We start from the raw sequence: 6,865 nt of genomic DNA, 5'->3' as shown, positions 1-6,865 counted from the left end.
ATGCTTGATTGTGGACAAATTGAAGGATCAGACAATTTGAGGGTCTGGAAACTCTTCTAATCTCATCGAATAGATGTAGACACCTTTGAAACCCTAGCCAAGAGAATGGATTGTAAATACTAAGTATTTGCATGTTTTTTCAAATCTATTAAACTCTTCATTACACTATTATATCTTGCTTTTTGTTATTCTAACAATTGAGATTTTTATGAGTTGCAAATATCAAGTATTTGCATGCACCAAATGTTTTTGTTTTTGTTTTTTGTTTTTTGTTTTTTGTTTTTTTAAGATTTTAAGTGATTTTTAAATATGCAACTATTAGGTATTTACATGTTTTTTCTTTTAAATTTATTAAAATCTTCTTTACACTACTTATTTACTTTTTGTTATTCCAACATTTGAGATTTTCAATGTCTTACAAATATCCTCCACTAAGTTATCCAATAGAAAATCCTTTTGTCCAATATAGTACTTCTATCAAAAGATTTAATTTGCTATTACAAAGTAATTTCCCCCGCGTTAGTTTTTTTTTTTGGTTTTTTTTATTTACAAAACTCAACCTACCGAATTTTAGTTGTTAAGTATGTTTTAAGCCATTGCTTTAGAGGCTATCAAGGACACAAAATCTTCATAAGTATTTTCTTTTTTCGAAAACATCACTTTTTTTTAGTTTATTAAATTAGTATATTATCTTAAATTAGAAATTTTAGTGGATTTTTGGTCAGGTAGTTAAAATTATTACATATTTTATTGGTTTAAATAATATTTTAGTTCCTATACTTTTAGTTTTGGTTCATTTTGATTCTTATACTTTCAAATTATTCATTTTGGTCCTTATACTTTCAACTTTGGTTCATTTTGATCCATATACATTTAAAATGTTTATTTTAGGACTAGTTGCATAAATAGAATTCAAGCATAAAATAATAGAATATGTAGTACAAGGATAAAATAATTGCATATATAGATCAAAAAATGGTAAAAGACTAAAAGACCACATGCCTAGCTACCATTTTGCCCGCTTCTTCTTGATTTTCTCAAATTGAAAGCTATCGTTGATAGCAGCTATCAGTGATAGCCACTGAGCTGCTATCAGCTGCTATTAATTGCTATCAATGATAGTTGCTATCAGTGATAGCTTTCAATTTGAAAAAAATTAATACAATCTTGAAATATTAGCTTTTAATTTGCTATCAGTTATTAGTGACTATCATTGATACATTTTCATCAATTGGAATCAACTTTGAAATATTAATACTTAAGGTTATCAATGACTATCAATGATAGATTTATAAGTAGTTATCGACTTTGAAAGAAAACCAACAACTTTGAAAGATTAAGCTATATATGGAAAATTATTAGTGGTTATCACTGATAGACTTTCATAAATGACTATCAACTTTGAAAGATTAACACAGTAGCTATCACTAATAATCTTTTATCATGACTATCACTAATTGCAACTATAAGTCGCTATTACTGATAGACTTTCATCAATTAGAATCAACCTTGAAATATTAACACTTAAGGCTATTAATGATAAACTTCTATAATTAGTTATCACCTTTGAAAGAAACTCGATATATAGATATCACCTAAGTTCTATCACCGATATTACTAATATCACTCATATTGTAGTTATCAGTGATAGCTTCTTTCACTGATAACATCACTGATAAGATGCTATCAATGATCTTACTGATATCATGATATCAATGATAGTTCTCTATCACTGATAACGTGCTATCAGTGGTAGTTTTTATCACCAATAACGTGCTATCAGTAGTAGCTTCTATCATTAATAACGTGCTATCAGTGCTTTTATCACTGATAACATACTATTAGTGGTAGCTTCCATCAATGATAGCCACTAAACACAATTTTGTCTCTTTCTTGTCCTTCCCAAACATTTGTACGGTCCCTTTGGTTTTCGATACCTCTAAAGGACACTTCCAAATGACCAAACCAAACCCTTCTTCTTCGTGTGATTTTCCACTAGAATTAATTAGGGTTTTTTTTTTCCCTTTCAAAGATAATCTTTTCATCGAAAAATCAATTAACTGACCTTAGGTTTTGTCCACTGGCATTCATTTTAAGCCATCAAGTCGACCATGAGAGAAACTTGTGTAATCTGGCTTCAGAGAAGTTTGAACTCCGATTGCCCGAGGGTTTAGACTAAAAAAATTCACTAATATTGTTGCTATGGTCGGGTTGTCATTCCACCAAGTTTACTATTTGTTCGACGCTCCGTTTCCATCGTTGATTAATGAATTGCAAGTAGAACCGTTTCATATCATTGATGTCACTGATATCTAATTAAGTCAAATCATTGATAGCTACTATCAGTGACTATTCCAGACTATCACTAATAGACTTTTATTAATGACAATCAACTTTGAAAATCGACCCTTAAAGAAAAGGAAAAAAAAAAAGAAAAAACCTTGAAAGTCCAATCAAGCATGCACACTTATAGGTGGTGAAGAAACCCCAAAAATTGAGGAAAGAAAACGAAAATGAACCCAGAAAAGTGGAAACGGAAAAAATGATATAATTATTGGAGTAAAAATAGGAAATTAAAACTCAAACCATGAACTTCTCTGTAAGCCTAGATTAAAATGACTTGGATGAAACCACACAAAATGAAGATTTAAGAAAGAAGAGAGAAAAAAAATGAAAGAAGAAAAGAATGGATGTTTTCCTTAAAAAAAAGAATGAATGTCAAAGAGGAAATATAAAAAAAGAAAGAATAAGAAAACGAAAATCCTGCACCAATGCAAACATGAAATTGAAATGAGGGTAAAGATGGAAAAAGAAAAAGAAAAAAGAATAGAGGGGTCAAAATCTACTATATACATAAATAGTTTTTAAAAGTACTACAAATTTAAAATTAAAAACAACTATACCTATCAATTTTATAATTTCCTTCGTTTAAATCCTTATACTTTTAAAAAGTCATCATTTTTACTTTTAAAGGATACAAATGGTCAATTTTTTTAAAGTTCAAGTACTAAAATAAACCAAAATTGAAATTAAGGACCAGAATGAACATTTTTATAGTATAGGGACCAAATGAACCAAAGTTAAATGTATAGGGACCAAAATGAACGTTTTAAAAGTAGAAAGACCAAAAATGAACAAAAAAAAAAAAAAAAAAATACAAGGACTAAAGTAGTACTTAAACCTATTTTATTTATTAGATTTGTTTAAAACACATCAAAATTGTACGGATTGGATAACAAGCTACAATTGTTTTAGCCATTTTTTAAAATATCATTCTATTTTGACTCTTTTTTCAAACATTACTAGAAAATGATCAATAACACAACAAAGAAATTTAAATGCGAATTATAGTGTTTACAAACTTAATTTTGAACAACCAAAAAATCAATGTCTCATTTGATAACCATTATGATTTTGAATTTTAGTTTTTGAAAATTAAGCAAATAAACACCCCTTCCACTTCCACATCCATATTTCTTGTTTTGTCCTTTTACCTATATTTTCAAAAAACCAAGCCAAGTTTTGAAAATTAAGAAAATATATGAAAAATATTTTATTTTATTTTATTAAAATTCAGCTAAAAATTCAACTCTTTTACTTAAAAATGTAAACAATCGCAAGAAATGAAGAGAAAATAAATTTAATTTTCAAAAATTAAATAATTATCAAACAAATTCCGTATGGTTACAAAAAGGAGATTTAAGAAATTAAAATCAATTTTATCAATTTATGTTGCATTTGAAATTTTGGCAAAAATGGAATTCGGATGTGTTCAGAATTATAGCAAAAACGTCTCCTTTAACAGAATGGGGGAACCTGGATAAGAGTATCACTCTGATTAATAGCAGCCCACTCAGCCATCACTATTCTATGGATACTTTTAACTTTATTATTATTATATATATATATATTTTAATGTCATTTTCAAAGAAAAATGGATAAAAACGTTCACACTTTTACACATATTACTTAGATTTTTAGTTGTTATGGACGTGGCTCTGTACGAATAATCCAAAAAGATAAACAGCTTTTTCATCGATTCTTTGTGCTCCCTTGAGTACAAGAACTAAATCTTATGGGAAGATTTGGAGAAATTTTGGAATCCATAAAAAGAAAGTGGATATATTTTTTTTTTAATTCCAAGAGGAAAGTAACCCAATCCTTTATCTTTCCTTTTTTTGATGATAATGACTAGTTTCCAGAACGTAAATGGATATCAACCTATTTAGAGTAAACTACTCTTCTTTTTTTTTTTTTTTAGTAAGAGTTGAAAGCTGCCGATTTATGACCTTCATTCCTTGTTTATTAGGACTTCGTTGACTCTACAAATTAAAAAAAAAAAAAACATCAATTTTATGTTTTATTAACTCCCTATAGGTCTCATGAATTTAGAATTCTCCAAATTTCACAATTCTGCTCTTGTTTAGGCCACTTTAAATACATGCATACATATTTGAGGTTTTTTGTTTTTTAATTTGACTTGTTTTCTCTCAATTTATTTACATTTAATCATTCTGTAAGAAACCTTTGATAGAGGTAGATAACAAAATAAAGAAATATATCGATGGAAGAAGTAATGGTTATGAATGGATGCCTTAAACCCCATTTAGTAACCATTTTGTTTCTAGTTTTATGTTTTTTAAATTTGTGTTTGTTTTCTCTCAATTTCTTTACTATGGTTTTTCCTTCCCTTGAAGAAATATTTGATTTCTTACTCAAAATCTAAAAATAAAAACTGTTTTTCAAAATTATTTTTTTAGGTCATCTTTGATAATCTTTTGGTCTTTGGTTTTTTGTTTTTGAAAATTAAGTTTACAAACTTCTCTTCCACCTCTAAACTTCTCGATTTGTTATCATCTACTCTTGACCAATGTTTTTGAAAATCAAGCCTAAATTTGAAAACTCAAAAAAAAAAGTTTTTATAAACTTATTTTTGTTTTTGAAATTTGACTAACAATTCAACTATTGTAGTTAAACAAAATGTAAATCATTTGTAAAAAAAATTAGAGGAAATAGATTTAATGTTCAACAACCAAAAAAAACAAAAATCGAAATAGTTATCCAATTGAGTCTTAACTTTTGAAAATATCTGTAAAAGGTAGGTAGAAAACATAATGTAGAAATTTGGGGATGAAAACAAAGTTCAATTTTAAATGCTTAATTTTCAAAACTCAAGAACCAATAACAAAGTGGTTATTGGAATGTTAGCTTCTTATTTTTTGATTTCCATACCATGTTATCTTGTAGTTGAAGAATTCACTATGATTATTTTCTTTTTACTAAAACCTAAAAATTTCAGTTGAAAAAATATCAATAAATTCAAAACAAAATGATAAGAGGGAATAGAATGAATGTAACTTTAGGAAAGAAAAATCAAGAGATTCTAAGCAAAGGGATTTTTGGATCAAATCTCCACCCCAGAAAGTTCTTGAGATAAGCAGGAAAGAAAGATGACGGTCAAAATTGAAGCAAAAAGAAGGGTGAAAAGAGTGAGAATAATATTAGGAAAGATGACAGGAGCAAAAAAAATGGCTAAAGTTCACGAGGAGACAAGCTAAGCTAACTGTCCTACTATTCTCAGCCATGAGAAACGGTTAAAACTTTCTAAAACGTTAAAAAACTGTGGGACCCTCCAGCCACATGCTATCCATAAATAGTATCTTCTTTAAGATGGATTGAAACTTGTAACCTATTATAAAGATAAGAGTTTTTATCTTTTTCTTTTAGCGTTATATTCTAATCAAGAGAGGGAGATTCGATTCCAACCTACAACCTAAAAAAGAGTCGAAATGGAGTTAATTTGAACGTAATTAAGTGATTAAAGTATCAATTATCGTGTTTGATTCCCAATCCGATCCATGATAAAGCTTATCGATCCTTTTCTAAGTGCTTGGGCTGACTAAAAGTAAAAAGAAAGTGGCTCCCTAAGCTTAATTAACAATACACTAATGATGGAATAATTCAGATAATATTGATTTATATATTCATCAGTAAAATGATATGAGATTCATTAAGATCAAATGAATCAGTAGAGTAGAAAGAAGACACTGACCTAAAGAAGTTGCCACAGTGACACATGGATGCATTAACCTCCAACGTCCTTTTATCTAATGTACTCAGAAATGGTAGCCCCCACAGTGCAATGCGTTTACTTCACAATTCCTAGTGCCCTGCAAAATTTGAGACTGCCACCTATACTAGAAGAATGAAAAGGGAGTGTTTGAGGCTCCTGAGTTGCAACATTGGAGCATGTGTTAAAATAATGGAGAGTAGGGGTTATTTTAACTCTCGCCTTACTATAATAAAACTATCTATAATTTAGTGGTTAAGATAACCAACCCTCCCTCTCTCCGATGTTTCCAGTAACTCCACCTTCGTGACCACCTCTGGTGATTGATGGCCAACTCTAGCAAAGACCACCTCCAACGTCCAAACTATTATAATCCACATACTATTATAACTCACAAACTATAATAACCACATAGAATAATAATCAACTCAGCGCTCCAAACAACTCCTACCATAAGAATAATAATCAACTTAAAATATAGATGTTTGGCTTTAATAAGAAGAAAACTAGGATCTGGAAACATATTGATGCATAGAATATACAATTCTCAAGTTCCAGTCAGAAAGAAATTGAGGGTCCAGTAGGCTATATTTGATATAAATTAGGTGGAGTTTAACTAGATAAATCTTTGCACTATTTCTTCATGCTTTCCCAAAATCTAAGTTCAGTCTCCCCCTTGGTTTTTTTCAGCTTCATAAATGTTACCACGTTTTTCCTCTCCTTAGCTAAGAAGCCACTAGTAAATTCTTTTCCTTTTTCCAGCAAAAAATTTCAGAAGTATTTTATCAATTGTGA

This window comes from Benincasa hispida, chromosome 9, assembly GCF_027475165.1.
Source record: "Benincasa hispida cultivar pf3 chromosome 9, pf3_genome.v1.1, whole genome shotgun sequence".
NCBI lineage: Eukaryota > Viridiplantae > Streptophyta > Magnoliopsida > Cucurbitales > Cucurbitaceae > Benincasa > Benincasa hispida.
Note: the sequence above shows the minus strand (reverse complement) of the source record.